This window comes from Stegostoma tigrinum, chromosome 12, assembly GCF_030684315.1.
Source record: "Stegostoma tigrinum isolate sSteTig4 chromosome 12, sSteTig4.hap1, whole genome shotgun sequence".
In the NCBI taxonomy this organism is placed as follows: Eukaryota; Metazoa; Chordata; class Chondrichthyes; order Orectolobiformes; family Stegostomatidae; genus Stegostoma; species Stegostoma tigrinum.
The window spans coordinates 68,066,771-68,087,861 of NC_081365.1; the positions used below are offsets into that span (position 1 = coordinate 68,066,771).

Below are 21,091 nucleotides of genomic sequence, written 5' to 3' on the forward strand. Positions count from 1 at the left end.
TAGTCCTTTTCACATTGCAGGTTTTTAAAATCTGAAATCAGCACGTTGTTTTCTTCAGAGATAATGGGAACGGCAGATGCTGGAGAATCCAAGATAACAAAGTGTGGAGCTGGATGAACACAGCAGGCCAAGCAGCATCTCAGGAGCACTAAAGCTGACGTTTCGGGCCTTGACCTCTGAAGGGTCTAGGCCCGAAACATCAGCTTTTGTGCTCCTGAGATGCTGCTTGGCCTGCTGTGTTCATCCAGCTCCACACTTTTTGTTACGTTGTTTTCCTTTATACTTTCATATCAACACTGACTTTCCTCTGGCAGCGTTCGTACTGCCACTGCCACTTTAGTGGACAGTTTAATGGAAATAGTTCAGATCAGGTGATGGCCGGTCGAATAGGTTTGACTCCTTGTGGTCCCTTGCTTGGACAATCCTAGTCAAGTAGGTGCCAATGTTTGGAGGCGAGGTTGTTGCCATGAGACCTTGTACCAGTCTCTATGATCGAATAGTGTGTCTGTTATGACCAGACTATGCTTTAGGCATTTGGTTTTGCTTTACCTCTGCCTTCCCTGTTAATCCACAATTTTTCAACAATTGTGACCCTCCCTATTCTGAGTTACAGCACAAAGGTTGGGGCAGAATTCCTTTTTGGGTTGGTGTGCATATACTGCTGAGTGTGTGGTGTACTGTTCGGGTGAGCCAAAGTGTCATTTATCCAACAAGGGGACTAGCTGAGATGGTCAACAAGTTTGTGTTTTTATGGTAAAGCAAACCCATGAAATTGACATTTCTGTTCTGTGTTACCTTTTCCAAAAGAAGGTTTACTCACCCCTTTGTGCTTTTAGCTGGTCTTCTCCTGTGTGCCTGACTCAGTTCAGCAATAGCAATGTCCTAGTTCCAGAGTTCATGAGCAATGATAGCAGCACAAAACTCAGGTCTACCACTGCTAGAATTGTCCATGAGAGGCCCGGTGTCACAGGTTCAAAATTCATTTTGATGGTTTTGAAGCTGCCTGTCAATGGGCTGTTTTAACATGAGGCAGCCCTGTTGTTGGGCCATGTCTCACTGCAGATATGAGATAGACCTTTAAGGGACTTGTTCATGATGTCATCACCATCACATGGATTTCAACTTAATGGGATATAGCGCTCAGACTCCATCTTCCTGAGCTCTGCCCACTTGCAGCATGACAGCAAATGCGAGACAGTGCACTGAATTGGTTCACTTGAACTTAGACACTACTGCACCTGTGATTGTAGCTTACATGTGTAAATACCAAGAGCTGTAATAAAAGTTTAGTGAATTCTTCAGTACTATATAACCCACATCTTGACCTTGCATTATAGGAGCTACCAAAAGTATCACAGCATGAGAGTGGCAGGTCAGCAGTACATCACCCCACGTCACATTGCGGTGGCAGCTTGGTAATGCACACCAGTAACTGCATAAGAAATAATCCCTTCTCATTAGTCAACCCTGGATTGTAGAGCAGACACAGGATCAACCACAATACATTTACTTGGGTAAAGATTTCCAACATTAATACCCAGGAGGTAGACTTACAGTATTTCTACTTAACTTCCAAGACCAATCAAGCTAGAAGACCTTTGAGCCCATTTCCTGACATAACTAAGATGCAGCAATCAAAAGGCTTCTTATAGTTTTTTAAAAACAGTGTCAGCAGCTATAAGCTTCCGTAAAAGCTTAAAATTAATATTGACAGTCGAAGGATGATCTCAATTTAACTACAGTGCCTTACTGTTTGAAAGAAATTATGTTTAATCACTAAAAGTTGATTTTCTAACTTCGAAATGTTCACCTTTGTGCTGTGGTTGGGGAAACGTGTTGTCCTCACTTTCTACCTGGCCAGCATCTGCATCCAGCATACGCCCAATCATCCCGGATGTTCACCTTTTCCAAACAGCATTCTTTTTCCCGTCTCTGTCAGCCAGACAGCCTCTACTGTGCCTCCTCCATACCCCGTTCCACAGCTCTTAACCATCCTCCCCTCCAAACATAATAAAGACAGGGGCCCCCTTGTCCTCACTTTCCACCCCACTAGGCTCTACATCCAATGCATAATCCTCAAACACTTCTTCCTACTCCAATTAGACCCTGCCACCCAGAACATCTTCCACTCCCCACCCCTCTCTGCCTTCCACAAGGACCATTCCCTTTGCCACTCCTTAGTTCGCGCCACAGTCCCCACCAATCAATGCAACTCCCACCCCCTCCACACGCCCCCCCCCCACCCCGGTTCCTTCCCTTGTAACCATAAAAGATGCAACAGCTGCCCACACGCCACCTCTATCCAGGGCCCTAAAAATGAGACCACTTCACCTGCATCTCCTACAACCTAGTCTATTGCATCTGGTGCTCCCGATGTGGTCTTCCCTATGTCGGTGACACCAAACATAGACAGGGTGACCATTTTGCTGAGCATCTCTGCCTGGTATGGAAAAGCCAACCTAACCTTCGCCATGTCCATCCTCGGTCTCGTCTAGTGCCACAGTGACTCAATACAAATTTGAAGAACAACACCTTATCTTCCACCTGGGTACACTACAGCCTATAGGACTCAACATTTGAGTTCTGTAATTTCAATTAAGCTTACCACCCATCCCCCAGCTCCCCTTCGAGCCCCACCTCCTCCCTTCCATTCCACCTTCTGACCTTCCCTTCCAGCCACCAACTGGATTCATCCCTCCCGTTGCCCAATCAGGTCGTAACTACTACCATAGCCCACCTATCACCAGCATTCTGCCTCCACCACCCCCCCCCCCTTATTTGTATCTCCTTCTATCCCCACATCCAGCCCTGAAGAAGGGTAATACCTGAAATGCTGACTGCTCCTTTGCTCCAGATACTGTCTGGCCTGCTGTGTTCTTCTCCTGTTTGTTCATCTGCTTGGTAAAGCTTGTATGATAGCATCAGTGCTTATTTGGGGCAAAGCTCCTTTTGGTGGCTGAAACCTGCTAGTACAGACCTTTTATCTTTTAAAGACCTGAAATCAAAAGCTCTTCTTAACGAAGCTACAACTGTGAAAAATATTTCAAAATAGAAGCAATCAAAGAGGAAAAAAAATACAGAAAGACCAGCAAACTAAGTAAAAGAAAGGAACAAACCAGCCTTGCACTCTACATCGATAAACAAAAGGCTGGGGACCTGCAACAAGAAATGGAAAACAAGCATTTGATTATGGATTATACAGCAAGTGACATCTTGACTGAATTACAACTATTTAAGCAACATATGCAGTTTTATTTCACAAATTAAGCCATAATTAATCCTGAAGGGCGATTGATTAAAAATATTTCTTGCTATTAGCAAGGAGGGAATTCACAGAATAAATACATTCACTGTCTTTGCAAATGGTTAAAATTGATTCAGAGAAGATTGGGAAAGCATTTGAGGATAAGCTCAAAGTACAAATCAAATTCCAGGTTAACAGACTTTGCCTTCTGCCATACAGACAGAAACACCAAGAGATGAATGTGATTTCATTGAAAAGGAACTTGGAGTTTAACTGAGTTAATAAACATCTCCTATGTCTTGTGGTCTTATCTCTAGTCTGGTTAAAATAAAGGTCCATACAGTTGATATATTAAAGGTGTAGAGCTGGATGAACACAGCAGGCCACGCAGTGTCAGAGGAGCAGGAAAGCTGATGTTTCGGGTCTAGACCGTTCATCAGAAATGGGGGAGGGTAAGGGGGTTCTGAAATAAATAAGGAGAGAGGGGAGGCAGATAGAAGATTGATAAAGGAGCAGATAGGTGGAGAGGAGACAGACAGGTCAAAAAGATGGGGGTGGAGCCAGTAAAGTTGAGTGTAGGTGGAGAGTTAGGGAGGGGATAGATTAGCCAAGGGAGGACGGACAGGTCAAGGGGATGGGATGAGGCTGGTAGTTAGGAGATGGGGGTGGGGCTTGAGGTGGGAGGAAGGACAGGTTAGGGAGGCAGGGACAAGCTGAGCTGGTTATGAAATGCAGTCAGGGGAGGGGTGATTTTGAAGCTTGTGAAGTCCTCATTGAAACCATTGGGCTGCAGGGTTCCCAAGCGGAATATGAGTTGCTGTTCCTGCAACCTTCCGGTGGCATCGTTGTGGCACTGCAGGAGGGCGAGGATGGACATGTCGTCTGAGGAGTGGGAGGGGGAATTGAAATGGTTTGTGACTGGGAGGTGCAGTTGTTTATTGTGAACCGAGCGTAGGTGTTCCACAAAGCAGTCCCCAAGCCTCCGCTTGGTTTCCCTGATGGAGAGGAGGCCACATTGGGAACAGCGGATACAGTATACCACATTAGCAGATGTGCAGGTGAACATCTGTTTGATGTGGAAGGTCTTCTTGGGGCCTGGGATGGGGGTGAGGGAGGAGGTATGGGGGAAAGTGTAGCACTTCCTGCAGGTGCAGGGAAAAGTGCCGCGTGTGGTGGGGTTGGAGGGGAGTGTGGAGCGGACAAGGAAGTCCTAGAGAAAGTGGTCCCTCCGGAATGCAGATAAGGGTGGGGAAGGAAAAATGTCTTTGGTGGTGGGGTCAGATTGCAGGTGGCGGAAGTGCCGGAGGATGATGTGTTGGATTCGGACGTTGGTGGGGTGGTACGTGAGGACGAGGGGGATCCTGTTTTGGTTGTTATTGCAGGGAGGGGGTATGAGTGATGAGTTGCGGGAAATGCGGGAGACACGGTTGAGGGCGTTTTCAACCATTGTGGGGGGGCATGTTGCGATCCTTGAAAAACGAGGACATCTGGGATGTTCAGGAGTGGAATATTCACCATCTCCCGCCCACCCCCCCTCCACCCCCCCCAGACCACCACCTTACTGAGGGCGAACAGTCAGTCCTTGGTAAAGGGCTCACCTTTATCCCCTTCCACCCTAGCATCGACAAATACCACTTATACTTGAACGTTGAACAGTTTTTACGCCGCCTCCGCCTCTGCGCTTACTTCTTTCATTGTGAGCTTAACCCTCCCCCTACTGACCCCTTCTCCTCCCTCCTCCCAGACACTACCCCAGGCTTCCCACCCTCCCTCGGCCTCTTCATCTCCAAACTGTGAATAACACATACCGCTCCAAATAGGGGGGAAAAGAACCTGATCAAAAAGAGTAGGCAAGCCTCCAAAACATTTTATCAAAGTTTGAATTATTACTTTTATTAACTTTGTTTTTACAGTATAATTATTGAATTAATAATAGTATATCCAATTGGGATTTCTTCATGTGGAAAAAGGGGGATATTGTATTAGGTCTCACAGCAGGTGTACAATATACCTTGAGAGGACATGCTCATCTGACCTAATGGTATACATCTCATTCTCTACCTTACTGACCTTTCACCTCTTGTAGCATGACCTGCTGAGGGAAGTGTGAGACAATACATTTTTCAAACTGCTTCACTTGTGCTTGTGATTGTTGTTGAGTCATAGAGTTTTTACGGTGCATAAAGCACCATTGTGCCAGTGCTGGTCATCAAACAACTGCCTATTCTCAGAGATAACGGGAACTGCAGATGCTGGAGAATCCAAGATAACAAAGTGTGGAGCTGGATGAACACAGCAGGCCAAGCAGCATCTCTTTTGGGTCTAGGCCCGAAATGTCAGCTTTTGTGCTCCTGAGATGCTGCTTGGCCTGCTGTGTTCATCCAGCTCCACGCTTTGTTAACTGCCTATTCTCATCCCATTTTTCAGCACTTGCCCACAGCAGTGCATGTTATGGAGTTGCAAGTATTCATCTAAATATTTCTTAAATGTTTTGAGAGTTCTCGGCTCTACTACCCTTTGAGGCAGTGAGTTCCAGATACCCAAAATTCTGAGTGAAAACAAGAGTCCTCAAAACACACAAACCTCTTGCTCCTCACCTTTGAGTTATTCCCTGGTTATGGTCCCCTCTGCTTTTGGGAAAGGTTTCTCCCTATCCACCCTGTCTATTCCTCTCAGAGCTTTGTACACTTCAATCAGATCCTCCCACAGCCTTCTCTGCTCTAACGAAAACAAGCTGACCCTATCTAGTCTCTCTCTCTTTATATCTGAGTCACACCAGCTCAGGCAATATCATGGTGAATTTCTTCTGAACTCTCTCTAGTACAATCATATCCTTGCTGTAGTGTGGCAAAAACTGTGCACAGTATTCCAGCTGTAGCGTCACTAATGTTATATACATCACTGTCATAACCTCCTTGCTCTTGTGTTCAATGCTTTGACCAAAGGCAATATCCCATATGTTTTTTAGCCAGCTTCTCTACCTGCCCTATTGTTGATAAGGATCTGTGGATGCACACACCAAAATCCCTCTGAACTCCCTGGTTTCCTGCCATGCAACTTTCCTTGTTAGCCCTCCTGAAATGCATCACTTCACACTTTTCAGGATGAAAATCCATTTGCTACTGTTCAGTCCATCTGCCCAGTCTGTCTATAGCAGCCTGTCATCTAAGGCTTTCCTCTACTAGTTACCAATTTCTGTGCCATCTGTGAGCCTACTGATCATATGTCTTACACCCTTTGTATTGTACATATATAGATACAAGATACAGTAATAAAAGTCCATGAATTCACCAGTGCCATGTAACCCATTGTCTCATTCATGCATCATGGGAGCTACTATAGTATCAAAGGGTGATAGTTGCAGCTAATCAACATGTCACACCACATCACATTAGCCATTGTACAACAACTTCCATATGGCCCTTGCAGAGCAAGATCTGTATCCAGGGGTGAGGGTTTCCAAGGCCCTGCTGTATGAGGGGTATACACAGGGAGGCACAGGTAATCCAAAATAAACACAGGTAGACATAAATAACGTTAATTTCTCAATCCATATCCTATAAAAGCAGAAAATATTTGAAATTTCTCCTCAACAGCACTCAAGTTAATGCAAACAAATGTTTCTTCCAAATTCTGAATAATCTTCAGTAATAATGTTTTCACCAATATAAATTTTAGAATCTCAGCAGTATATTTAATTTTTGATTTAATTGTGTTGCTAGCAATTTTACTTACTCTCAAGTAAATTGATAATGTTTGAATCTCCAGTAATTGTGAATGGCCAGATTTTAATAGCCTTTCAAAATATATCCCGCAATTTGAATAGAATTATTCACATGACAAATAAATCCGATTAACATCTACAGTTCTTGGCCTGTTTCCCAAAAGCATTTGAAAAGAAGCAAAGCACTATTAGAGCTTTTCATTTTGAATTTTCAATATTGGCATTTTTTGGACATGGAGCATGGAAAAAACATTTTAATTTCAACAGCTCTCCTTTTTAATTGCTGAGTTTTGCTCTTTTCTGCACCTAGTGAAATGACAGAGTTGTGAAAATCCAAATATGTACTTCGTACCTGGCACCTGAACCTGAATTTTGTAAATTTGAGTCCTTTTGAATTGAAAAATGCTCCACTACTTGCCACAAGATTTATTGGAACAAAGTAGGTGGTATGTGCTACTGTGTTGCTTTCTTTTGTATAAATGTAACTTTTGTTAAGCTCCAAACAGTAGAAGTATTTTTCATTCAAATGTATACATTTTCTCATGATGGTATGAAACACTCCTGTTTTCTTTTGGTTTTTAATTATGTTTTTTGCAACATGAAATGTGTTAATTTTTGCCAGCCAACCTCTCTGACACTAAAAAATAAATACTTTAAGTTTCATTTCTACTGGCTTTAGTGGTTGGAAGTGTAAAGTTTCTTTTTTCTTAACCCTTTCATTCTTACATATATTCCTTCCAAATCCAACTCCTCTTTCCCATTCTTTACTTTTCTTTTTGAACCAGCTCTGTCAATGAATTCACCCATCAAATTTACATTTCCTTCCCAGTCCTTTCACTGTTAATTTCACAATCTTCCAATTTGGTTTGTTAATGAAATCCTGCAGCAAATTGCGGGCCCAATTGTTGGGCACTCAAGCTTGTACAAAGTCACTATTGAAGAAATAGGCTGTAAAGTCAGGCAAAAATACACTGTGGCTTGAATAAGCAGTGAGTTATCCCTAGGAGGCCTGAGATGTAAAAAATATGAAGCAGAGCTCTCAGTTGCTGCAGCTCCATTATAAGGTGCCCCCTTATTTGCATAATGTCTGTGTCTTAATTAGATTCTCATTGTTCAATATGGTGATAAAATATGTCATCATCTGATAAAACTGCCATGTAAATATACTTTGTCTTATTCATTCATGGGAGGTGGGCATTGCTGGGTGGGCCAGCATTTATGCTCATTCTGCATTCACCCAGTGAGGGTGGTGGTGAACTGCAGTTTATTTTGTGTAGGTTGACCCTCAATTCAATTAGGGAAGGAATCCCCTAATAGGACTCTTTATCCAGTGACAACAGTCTCCTGAACTTGGAATATTAGAGCGATCAGCTGCTTGATCTTACTCTTGCAGTTATGACTTGGGTGAACTGCCGTGTTGAATGCTGGTGTTGCATGCAGCACAATCTTAGAACTCCTATTCTCCACAAGCCAGGCAGTGCCTGTGGAGGTAGAGGTCATCGACCTGGAGTAAGGGCTGGGTTTTTGCTCTGGGGTCAGAAAAAGCTCTAAGTAAGAACCAGATAAGGCAACAATGCTCATTATTAAAATGTGAGGCTGGATGAACACAGCAGGCCAAGCAGCATCTCAGGAGCACAAAAGCTGACGTTTTGGGCCTAGACCCTTCATCAGAGAGGGGGATGGGGTGAGGGTTCTGGAATAAATAGGGAGAGAGGGGGAGGCGGACCGAAGATGGAGAGAAAAGAAGATAGGTGGAGAGAGTATAGGTGGGGAGGTAGGGAGGAGATAGGTCAGTCCAGGGAAGACGGACAGGTCAAGGAGGTGGGATGAGGTTAGTAGGTAGCTGGGGGTCCACATCCTTACCCAATAGTGTCAAAGCCTGCTTCATATGGTTAAAGGTTTCCTTCATATGTATCAGCTGATAATTTAACCAAGGATCATTCTTAATTTTCTCACTAAGGCAATTCCAGTGGCTTGTATGGTATCTCAGTTCTTCCTACAGATGTCCAAGTCTCTTAACAGAAACGGCACTTGAATGGTCCTTGCTCAGACTTACTTTTTTGGATGTTTCTTGATCTTGAGTCAGCAATTCCATCAATTTTCTTACAAATTTAGATGCACTACTCACACTTATGGCATATTGGAAGCAGGCTTTGACACTACTGGGTATGGATGTGGACCCCCAGCTACCTACTAACCTCATCCCACCTCCTTGACCTGTCCGTCTTCCCTGGACTGACCTATCCCCTCCCTACCTCCCCACCTATACTCTCTCCACCTATCTTCTTTACTCTCCATCTTCGGTCCGCCTCCCCCTCTCTCCCTATTTATTCCAGTTCCCTCTCCCCATCCCCCTCTCTTATGAAGGGTCTAGGCCCGAAACGTCAGCTTTTGTGCTCCTGAGATGCTGCTTGGCCTGCTGTGTTCATCCAGCCTCACATTTTATTATCTTGGAATTCTCCAGCATCTGCAGTTCCCATTATCTCTCATGCTCATTATTGTGGTGGGGTGTCAGGGAGTCGAGGGATGCGGGGTGGGGGTTAGGGTTGGGGGTGTGGTGTGTGGGAGCAGAGAGTGACCCAAAACCCTGGCATCTTGGCTCACACACCTCCAATGAGTGTAATCAACGGCCATAGCCTCACAACACCCATCCTACCCTGTTACTTTTGGAAATTTGAGTCCAACTGGGAAATTCTTCGATGAATTGATTTGGCAGTCTTACTCCTGGGGGCAGCTGGCCGCGCTGGCCTGACCTTCTCTTTGCAAAATGGCCAATGCTGGTTGTAATAACTCTAAGCCCCATCTACCTTTACTGCATAGCGTGGCAGTGTTTGTAAACCCTACCCATTAACTCTAATTGTGCTTCCACAGATACTGTCTGACCTGCTGAGCATTTCCAGCACTTTCTACTTTTTTATTTAAGATTTCCCAAATCCATTGTGTTTTGCTATTGTTCAGGCCCAGACCCTATGCTGTCGTTTTTAGTCAACTGCTTCATTGCAGTGTCTAAGCAGAAGGTGGCTAGTCAATATTTGAGGAAGTATAACCGGACCCAGAATGTTAACTCTGATTTTTCTTCACAGATGCTGCCCTACCTGCTGAGCTTTTCCAGCAATTTCTGTTTTAGTAGTCAGTATTCAGAATCATTTTTGCTTGTCTTCATAATGTTGTCCATACAAATAGGATTTACTCATTCACCAGATAAGGGATTATTTTTGAGATCAATACTTATTGCCCATCCTTAATGGCTCTGGAGGAGCTGGTGGCAAGTTGCCTAGTTGGACCTCTTCAGGAGATTCTCAAGGGAGTGCTTCATCATTGATACACAGATAGTAGGAACTGCTGTTTCTGAAGAAGGGTCTCAACCAGAAACGCCAAATTTTCCTGCTCCTCTGCTGCTTGACCTGCTGTGTTCACCCAGCCTCTCACGTGTTATCTCTGCTTCATTCATTGACATTCCTTACTTCCCTGAGGATGGGGCTATTTGTGGAACCTCTTCCTCTGACTAAATTCTTTAATTGCCCACAAGTGGCCTGCAGAGACTTGGTTATGGAACTTCTAATCTTTACCCATTGCTTGGTCCTTTTGTTTTAACGATCACGCTGTCCTAAGTTCTCTTTTCACTAATTGAGATCTTATTTGTAGCTTTGCCTGTTGCTGCTGGTGGCATGCACTTCTACAGTTCTGATTGAAGCAGGACTGCTGCCCTGTGTTGAGAGAAGGAAATGCCAGGCAACCAGGTTACAGATTGTGGTGGTGTGCAATACTACTGTTGATAGCACATGGTATCCAACTCCTGGATGTCCATATTTGACCAGCTGGATCAGTTCTGAACCCACACCATTTTACATAGTGGTCATGCTACATAACTTGAACATAAGAAACATAGAAAATGAAAGCAGATGTAGGCCATTCAGCCCTTTGACCCTATTCCATCATTTGGTATAATTGTGGCTGATCATCGAACTCAGTACCTGGTTCCCATTTTCTTCTCTCGTACCCTTTGATCCCTTAAACCCTTAGAACTATATTTAACTTCTCAAAAACAAATGTTTTCTGCTCGATTTCTTTCTGTGGTAGAGAATTTGACAGGCTCACTGCTCTCTGGGTGAAGACCTTTTACCTTATTTAAGCCCTAAATGGTCTACTCCATATCCTTAGATCCTGTGATCCCTGATTCTGGACTCCCCAGTCATTTGGAAAATCCTTCTTCTACTGTGTCCAGTCTTGTTAGAGTTTTATTGGTTCCTTTGAGACCCTCTCTCATTCTTCTAAACACCAATGAATGTAGTCCTGACCAATCAAATCACTGTTTATACATCAGTCCTGCCATCCCAGGAATCAGACCATAAAATGTTTGTTGCACTCCCCCCATAGCCTGAACATCCCTCCTCAGATAAGGAAACCAAAGCTGCACACAATATTCCAGCTATCGTCTCAAGTCCAGCAGCAAGGAATCCCTGCCCCTGTACTTCAATCCACCCACTATGAAGGCCAACATGCCATTTGCTTTCCTTATTACCTGCTGTTCCTGCGTGCTTACTTTCAGGGACTAATGTCCAAGGACACCCAGGTCTCATTGCACTTCTCTCTATCCTAATTTACTGCCATTCAGATAATAATCTGCCTTCTTCTTTTCGCTGCCAAAGTGGATAACTTCACATTTATCTGCATTATACTTGATCTGCCATGCATTTTCCCACTCACTCAACTTGTCCAAGTCACACTGAAGCATCTCTGCATTCTCCTCATAGTTAACTCTCCCAGCCAGCTTGGTGTCCTCCATAAGCTAGGAGATATTCCATTTAGTTCCAACATCTAATTCATTAATATAGTGAATAGTTAGGGTTCAAGCCCTGATTCTTGTGGTACCCCACTTGTCATTGTCTCCCATGCTGAAAAGGACCTTTTTATTCTTTGTTTCCTGCATGCCAACCAATTCTTTATCCATGTCAGCACACTACCCCCAATCCTATGTGCTTTAATTTTACATGCTAATATTTTATGTGAGATCTTAGTGAAAGCCTTCTAAGAGTCCAAGTAAACTACATTCACTGGTTCCCTCTTATCAACACTACTAGTTACATCCTCAAAAAAGGCCAGTAGATCTGTCAAGCATGTTTTCCCCTCACAAATCCATGCTGACTCCATCTAAACCTGTTATGGTTTTTCAAGTTCTTGGCTATTAAATTTTTTTCTCAATAGACTCTAGTATTTTCCCTACCACCAATGTCAGGCGAACCAGTCAATAGTTCCCTGTGTTCTCGCTATATCCCTTTTAAAATAGAAGGGGGGTGTTCCATTAGCAAGATGACCACCAATGAATCCACTATTTCTTGGGCCACTTCCCTAAATACCTTTGGGATATAAATGATCAGGCCCTGGGGATTCATTAGCCTTTAATCGTATCAATTTCCTCAACTCCAGTTCTCTAATAATACTCAATTCCTTTTCAGTTTCTTCTTCTCACTAGATCCTGTGTTCACCAACATTTTTGAGATATTCTTTGTGTCCTCCTTTGTGAAGATAGAACCAAAATACGTATTTAATTGGCTGTTTGTTTCCTGTTATAACATCCCCTGTTTCTGACTGTTGGAAGGAGGGTGCTCCGCTACTGTGAAGATGGAATTTTGTCACCACAATGATTGTACAATGGTTTGAGAATAGGAAGTGGTTCTTGTTAATGATTTCTAATTCAGTAGCTACCAAGGGTATTGCTGTGTTCAGGAGATTGGTGGCAGAGGGGAAAAATTGCATAGCTGGCCTTAAACTGGTCTCTGAACAAGAATAAAATTAAATAAGGGGCTGGAAGCTGCAGAACTAATGTGGTAGTCTTACAAAATAAAATCTATTGTGCGTTAATTCAGCAGAACAATATAATGATTAAAAAAATCTCGATGGGGTCGTTATACACGTTCGTGCTTGGACTATAAAGTAGCTTTATAAATATAATAAAATATGAATATAAGTAATTTTAGCACTTTGAGGTAGTTTAGCAGAGCTCAACATGGTCAAAGGAATATTAATATTCATTTGTTTTCAGTTTCCTTGTATTCTTACTGCTGTTGACTCACAGCCAACAATTTCATTTCAAAGTAAAGTTGCACAATGGAGTTTGATATTATCGCCACCATTTCATACAAATGGAATTTTGCCCATTCCAGCTATTTGTGTTCGCTCTGCCTTTTTTTGGGGGATCGACACCACATACCGTCATTTGTTGGTGTGAGTCGATGGGAACTGGTGTTTTTCTCGTGGACTTGCTCTGTCACTGCAGAGATCAGTTTAAGACCGGCTGTATAATTTTTCCTCTCTCCCACCAACCTCCTGAGCATAGCAATACCCTTGGTAGCTACTGAAGTAGAAATCATTAACAAGAAACACTTTCCTATGCTCAAACTATTGCACAATCATCGTGGAGACAAAGTCCTATGAATACTTTGATGTAGATCTCACTCTTTTTGAATTGCCCTCTCTGAACTCTTTTTAAACCCTCTTTTCAGCCAACCTTTCACAGCAAGTTTTTCTCATTTGTCCTAATCTAATTTTTGATACGTATTAATGGCCCAGATTTGGATGTATAGGGCAGGATTCAGATATTCTCAGATAACACAATACTTGGAAGTGTACTATAACTGGAGGATAGAGCTAGACGTCAAAAAGCCAAAGACAATCTAATAACTAATGGCTGCAGTTGACCAGTTGTTAACACATAATATACCTTCAAATTACTCCCGGCTATCTCCCATTAACGACCTTGTACAAACCCAGGGCCATCCAAAACTGGTTGCCTGCATCCTAAGTTGTACCAAGCCCCTTTCCCCTATCACTAACCCGCATTACCTTCTGGCCAAACAATATCTGTTTTCAAATTCTTATCCTTGCTTTCAGATCCCCACCCCCTCCCCCATGACCTTGTTCCTTTGTAACTCCAATCTCCCGCCTCACAACTCCCAGAGGTGTTTGCAATCCTGTAATTCTCGCCTCCTTGATTGACTCCTGGTTTGATCAATTCACTATTGGTGGCTGTGCCTTCAGCTTTCTCGGCCCTGAGCTCTCAAGTTCCTTTCTGCCAAAGGTGCTCCTTAAAACCATCACTGACCGAGCCCTTGACTGTCTGTCTGCTTAATACCACCTTATGTGGCCCAGTATCTAATTTTGTTTTACATATTATCACGTGGTCTTGGGATGTTTTATTACATACAAGTTGCTAACTAATACTTGTTTTTGAACTGTTGGCGAGGCTTTCAGCTCAGATTGTTTTAAGCGGTAGGTCCTTTATTTATCTATTTGAAAACTGATGTTAGGACATTTATTATTAAAAGGCGGTATCAAAACAAATTGGGAAATTGGGATTAGCAGTACAGTAACTCATTTAAACAAATATTCTCTTCTCTCAGATCCCAAAGTCTGACTTCTAGTCAACTTAAGTCAACAATTTCATTTCAAAGTAAAGTTGCACAATGGAGTTGCACACCACACCCGGCACCTTCCCCTGCAACCGCAGGAAATGCTACACTTGCCCCCACACCTCCTCCCTCACCCCTATCCCAGGCCCAAAGATGACATTCCACATTAAGCAGAGGTTCACCTGCACATCTGCCAATGTGGTATACTGCATCCACTGTACCCAGTGTGGCTCCCTCTACATTGGGGAAACCAAGCGGAGGCTTGGGGACCGCTTTGCAGAACACCTCTGCTCAGTTCGCAGCAAACAACTGCACCTCCCAGTCGCAAACCATTTCCACTCCCCCTTCCATTCTTTAGATGACATGTCCATCATGGGCCTCCTGCACTGCCACAATGATGCCACCCGAAGGTTGCAGGAACAGCAACTCATATTCCGCTTGGGAACCCTGCAGCCATATGGTATCAATGTAGACTTCACCAGTTTCAAAATCTCCCCTTCCCCCACCGCATCCCTAAACCAGCCCAGTTCATCCCCTCCCCCCACTGCACCACACAACCAGCCCAGCTCTTCCCCTCTACCCACTGCATCCCAAAACCAGTCCAACCTGCCTCTGCCTCCCTAACCTGTTCTTCCTCTCACCCATCCCTTCCTCCCACCCCAAGCCGCACCCCCATCTACCTACTAACCTCAACCCACCTCCTTGACCTGTCTGTCTTCCCTGGACTGACCTATCCCCTCCCTACCTCCCCACCTATACTCTCCTCTCCACCTATCTTCTTTTCTCTCCATCTTCGGTCCGCCTCCCCCTCTCTCCCTGTTTATTCCAGAACCCTCACCCCATCCCCCTCTCTGATGAAGGGTCTAGGCCCGAAACGTCAGCTTTTGTGCTCCTGAGATGCTGCTTGGCCTGCTGTGTTCATCCAGCCTCACATTTTATTATCTATTATTCTAGTCAACTTAGTCTCATTTCACTGATGAAGACAATCTGGTGGGAGAAAGAAGTACCTAATTTGTATAGTTAAAACCTGAATTTGGAACATGACTAATTCTGAGAACATTTCAATTTTATTTACTGGTTTACGGCATGTCAGTGGGCTTGCTGATAATGGGCTTTCTTATTTCTTCATTCATTGGATGTGAGTGTGTTAGGGACGGAGGTCCATAATGTTGACCCAGTGACTGACAGTGTATGAATGGCACAATATGGAAAAGAATCTGAATGGTAGCAACTGCTCTTCCCGAGACCACAAGAAACTACAGAGAGTCATGAACATAGCCCAGTCCATTTGCAAACCAGCCTTGTAACCATTGTCTCCATCTATACTTCCCGATACCTTGGGAAAGCAGTCAACATACTCAAAGACCCCTCCCACCCCGGTTATACTCTCCTCCACCCTCTTCAGTAAGGCAGTAGTTATAGAAGTTTCAATACAATTATGAATAGATCAAAGAGCAGCTTCTTTCCCCCGATCTCTCAAATGTTAATTCTGATCTCTCTGTCTCTCTCTCGCTCTCTCTACACCTTTTCTGTGGCTGTAACACTGTATTCTGCACTCTGTTCTGTTACCCTGATGCACTTTGTATGGTGCAATCTGCCTGTACAGCACACAAAACAACTCCTTTAACTGCATCGTGGTATATGTGACCACAATAATTCAATCAATCAGTCATGTGCCTGCTGTCTTTGTCCTTCCAGGTGGCAGGTCACAGATTTGGGGAAATCTCTCACATTCTTGACTTGCAAATTGCAAATGCTGAAAAGGCTTAGAAGAGTCATTGAGCAACTAACTCACTACAGACTGCCCAGGATCTGACATGCTACACGTGGTATTTATCTGGCTGTTTCAGTTAGATTTCTGGTGAATGGTGACCCCTGTTGTTGTTCGGAAATCAAACTTCAAATTGTATGGGAGATGGTTACATTCTTACTCTTGTTGGCGATGATCATTTCCTCGTACTTAGAACATAGAACATAGAACATTACAGCACAGTACAGGCCCTTGGGCCCTCGATGTTGTGCCGACCTGTCATACCAACCTGAAGCCCATCTAACCTACACTATTCCACGTACGTCCATATGCTTATCCAATGACGACTTAAAAGTACCTAAAGTTGGCGAATCTACTACCATTGCAGGCAAAGTGTTCCCTTCCCTTAGTACTCTCTGAGTAAAGAAACTACCTCTGACATCTGTCCTATATCTTTCACCCCTCAATTTAAAGCTATGCCCCCTCGTGCTCGCCGTCACCATCCTAGGAAAAGGGCTCTCCCTATCCACCCTATCTAACCCTCTGATTATTTTATATATGCAAATTGTTCAGCTGTTTGGGTTTCTGGTTGTATGTGTCCATTGATTTCTCACTGTGCTGTGTGCAAACAGAAACTAGCTGGAAGCTTAAAGCAGCAAACATTTTAAAAGCATTTGCAATACAGTTCTATTCACAATACAGAAAGCAAGAATCACAGATGCTGTAGTCAGAGATAACACAAGGTTGTCATCAGGGATGAAGACCGAGAGGTCCAGGAAGGAGAGGGAGGTATTGGAGTTGTCCAGGTGAATTTGTGTTTGGGGTGTTAGTAAAGTTGATGAACTGTTCAAGAAGAACCTGGTGAGTGTTACTCTGCATATCTCTGGGGCACAAAACACAATTGAGTGGCATGAACAGTTTAAAGGTGTGCTGTCTAGATGGATGGGCCATGCTAAATTGCCCATAGTGTTCGGGGATGTGTAGGTTAGGTGGGTTATAGGGGATGGTTTGGCATGGACTTTTTGGGCTGAAGGGCCTCTTTCCACACTGCAGGGATTCTTTGATTTGAAATATTACTTGCCACTTATGAGGCCAGGCTTGAATGTTGTACCATGCTGCTTGTAGGCTTCGCTTTAATAATAGTGGAGCATTGGCAGATTGGGCAATAATTGGATTGGCTCTGTTTTGTGTGGAGTGAACGTACTGGGCAATTATCCACATTGTTGTGAAGCTGCCTATCCTGCAGAGCAAAGTGACGTATAGTTTCTTTATAACTGTTCACTGTTCCAGGTCATGGCTGCAGTAGATAGTGCAGACGTAGGAAGTAGTACATTAAAGTCAGGACTGGCTAAAAGTAAGTGAAGGCGCAGTTTTTAAATGTTTTGTTTCTCCAGGTTATGCATCCATGTCTATTAATGAGACGGACAAGATCTAGACTCAAAAAACACACAAAGGCCAAAATCTGGTGAAGGTGATTTCCATAAGTTGCATATATTGCAAGAAGAAACACTTTTTAAAAATATTATCCTGTTTTAAAAAAAATGCTAAATCTGCCAGGTTGATCCTAAATCACAAGGCTCATAATATTTCTGTATTCTCATTTTTGACTAAGTGATCAGAGCACCATTTAAATTAAAGTAATAATGCCTACTTATATGATCAATTGTGACTTAAGACAGAAAGAAATATGATAATATTGCAAGATGTAAATGCCAAGAATTAAGGATATGTGAATACATATTTCTTCACTTTCTGTTAGCATTTTGCCCAGCACACGTTCTAAAACTGTAACAGTATTGGAAATTATATCTACTTAGTTACAGCTCTTTGTAGGGATGCAAACATACTATCCACAAACTTTAAATCCACATTATTCTTCAGTTGCATTTATCTATTGGAATTGGTCTTATTCCATGCTATTATCAACATTCCTGATTTAATTTTGCTGTGGTTTGTCATGTGCTGTGTGAAGTGACCACTGGATGGCTCTGTGGAACACCTTCCTGTGTTGTGTCTAACTTACTGTAAAAAAAGTGTTCAAGCATGTAATAGTATCTCCGAACAGGTTGATTAGAAAAAGTACAGTAGGTTTTTTTAAGCATTCATCAATGTACAGTGAGTATGGACATGGACAAGATTATGTCCACACATCATATATATGTGTGCCTCTGCGTGCTGTGTACATGTGTGCACGTCATATGTAAATGTATTCCAAAATTTTAGACAGTGCACCAAATAAAATGTTGGAAATGAAGAGCTTCAGGAGCACATGCCACAGACTAAGCTAGAAAAAATAATATTTGTGCAGTCTACTGCCTTACCATTGATATCATACCATCATTGTAAGAAAGCGTTTGCTGTGCCATTTTGTACGGTGGTAAATGTAACTCCTCCCTGAAGAATGTGATAACGTCACTGGTGCATGCAGTCATGATGATGCAATGTGTATTTCCAAACATAAATTGATTCATCAAGTGCTTTTCCCTGAAGCCATTTGCCCTTAGTTAATTACATTGTTTTCTGAAGCTGTATTTGAAGCACTTTAGTGGGAAATGGAGAAGGTCTAGCCGAATGGAAACGTTTGGAATGAAGTCATCCACACAAGCGCCCAACAGAGGAAGTTAAAGAAGATGAGTATGACCCAACTCAAAAGGACCTGCAGAAACATTAAATCGTTTGGGCTTTAACATGTTCTTCTTCATCATCAGATTGTGTGCTATGTCCAAATTCAGGCCGTTAGCTATTAATACTTGATCTGTGTCTCTCAATCCTGTGCCATTTCCTTCTTTTGCTGATAACATCCTTTGATTTTTAAGTTTTCTTATTGTGATATTATCTCTTTCTTATTCCCTGAAGCATTTCCTCCATAGTGTTTCTGACAAGTCAGCTTCCTCTTAAAATATGTCCTATGTATATCTCTGCCTTCCCCTAATTATGTTCTTTCTTTGTTCATTCACTGCCTGCAGATATTCGTCAATTGTTATTTGTTCTGTCCAGCAGAGCCTTTCCATTCTTCTTCAAACCCAAATTTCAAAGCTGTTTAGCAAGTTTGTTTCCCCCTGCCATAAGGTACATATCTCATATCCATACAAAATAATATTCCAAAGCAAATTCCTTTCAAGTCACTTTATGAATTTCATATTCAGCTTCCTGTTAGTAATTGTTAGCTTTTACTAAATGTAGCTTTTTGCATTGTTATCCTTGTTCTTATTTTTGTTGCACCTTCCATCTGCTGATATCATACTTCCTAAATGCTTCAATTCTTGAACTTGTTCTTGTTCCCTTCCTTCTTTGAATATATGAATATTTCTTGGCACTTTTGATTTATACGTCAGTTTGGTTTTGTGCTGTTGACTTTCATTTCAAGGTTCCTGCCTGCTGTTACTAATCTCTAGTTATTAGTTCAAGATCATCTTTTTTGATTTTTGATTTGAATTATTATTGTCACATGTACCTGGGTACAGTTTTGTTTTGCATGCAGAACAGGCAGATCATACCATACAAAGTGCATTAGAGTAATAGAACAGAGCAAAGAATTCAATATTACAGCTGCAGAGGAGGAGCACAGAGAACTAGATCGAAATTAAATTTAAGATTTGGTAGGTCAATTCAGAAGTCTAATAACAGTGAGGAAGAAGTTCTTGAATTTGTTGATACATATGTTTAAGCTTTTGTATCTTCTGTCTGATGGAAGATGTTGGCAAAGAATATAACCAGATGAGGGGGGTTTTTGATTATGTTGGCTGCCTTCCTGAGGCAGTGAGAAGTGTAGATGGAGCCAGTGGATGGAAGGCTGGTTGTGTGATGGACTGGGCTGTGTTCACAACTCTGTGATTTCTTATGGTACTGGACAGAGCAATTGCCATACAAACTGTGACGCATCTGGACAGAATGTTTGCCGTGGTGTATCTTTAAAAATAAGTAAGCATCTTTGTGGACATGCCAAATTTCCTTAGCCTCCTAGGAAGTAGAGGCATTGTTGTTTTTACTTGACTGTAACGTCAACATGGGTGGACCAGGACAGATCATCACTTACAGGAACTTGACATTTAACCATCTCCTACTTACTGCAAATGTTTTGTCACCTGTAAATCTAATTGATGATATCACTCATCTCTCTATCATTATGATAACATGTGCTAAGTATTATGCTGTTATAGCACCCAGTACCTGCCAAAACAAAAGGCAAATAAATTCCTCAATTTGTTTTGGGCTCAAGTCTTCTGTACAGCTGTTGTTAAGATATATTGAGATGTAGTTCCACAGACACTTGCAGTTTATCAACACCTTATCAAACAGCCCATATGTATATACAGGCAATGAGTGTTCAGAGATTAGAAAAACACAGTAGCTAGAGCAAGAAACTGTGATCATTTCCTCTCCTGCCGTCCATATAATCATACATTGAATTTGAGGCCACTGCTATGCAGCAGAATGTCAGTAAATAGGGAACAAAACCCTGTCCTTCCTTTTCATAGCCTAGGTCCAGCAAGACCAATTCGAAACCCCATGCTGTTGCCCTGGAAGAGTTAACTGGGCACATGGGTGGGTTGAAGCTGGAACCATCCTATTCTGTATCTGCCATGGGCATACTGGCCAGTGCTTCTACTCACCAGGTGACAGACAAGTTATTCCAGCCCCCTTCAGCTCCAAAGAAGAGTCATATCAGACTTGAAATGCTAACTCGAATTTTTCTCTCTCCATAGATGCTTCTTGAACTGTTGACTTTCTCTAGCATGTTCTGTTTTGGCCAGTGCTGGAGATCCTATTCTGTATGATCATCCCACTCCATTTTACCTCACTTCCTCAATGTCACTTCCTATTTCTTGCTCCCTGATGTGTGCTAATTGCTGTAACTACCTCTTTCACATTTTAACCACTTTCTTTCAATTGATTTCTTGTGAACTTTGCAATAAATGTGTCTCGTAGTCACACCGGACAAGTTCAATGAGACATTGGTGGGG

The 21,091-nt window shown here is 42.7% G+C and overlaps 1 protein-coding gene across 6 annotated transcripts in view; it reads left to right on the forward strand.

Moving 5' to 3' along the window:
• The window catches only part of LOC125457286 (retinoic acid-induced protein 2), an 85,864-nt gene that overhangs the window by 55,923 nt on the left and 8,850 nt on the right, over window positions 1-21,091 (forward strand). The window lies entirely within an intron of this gene.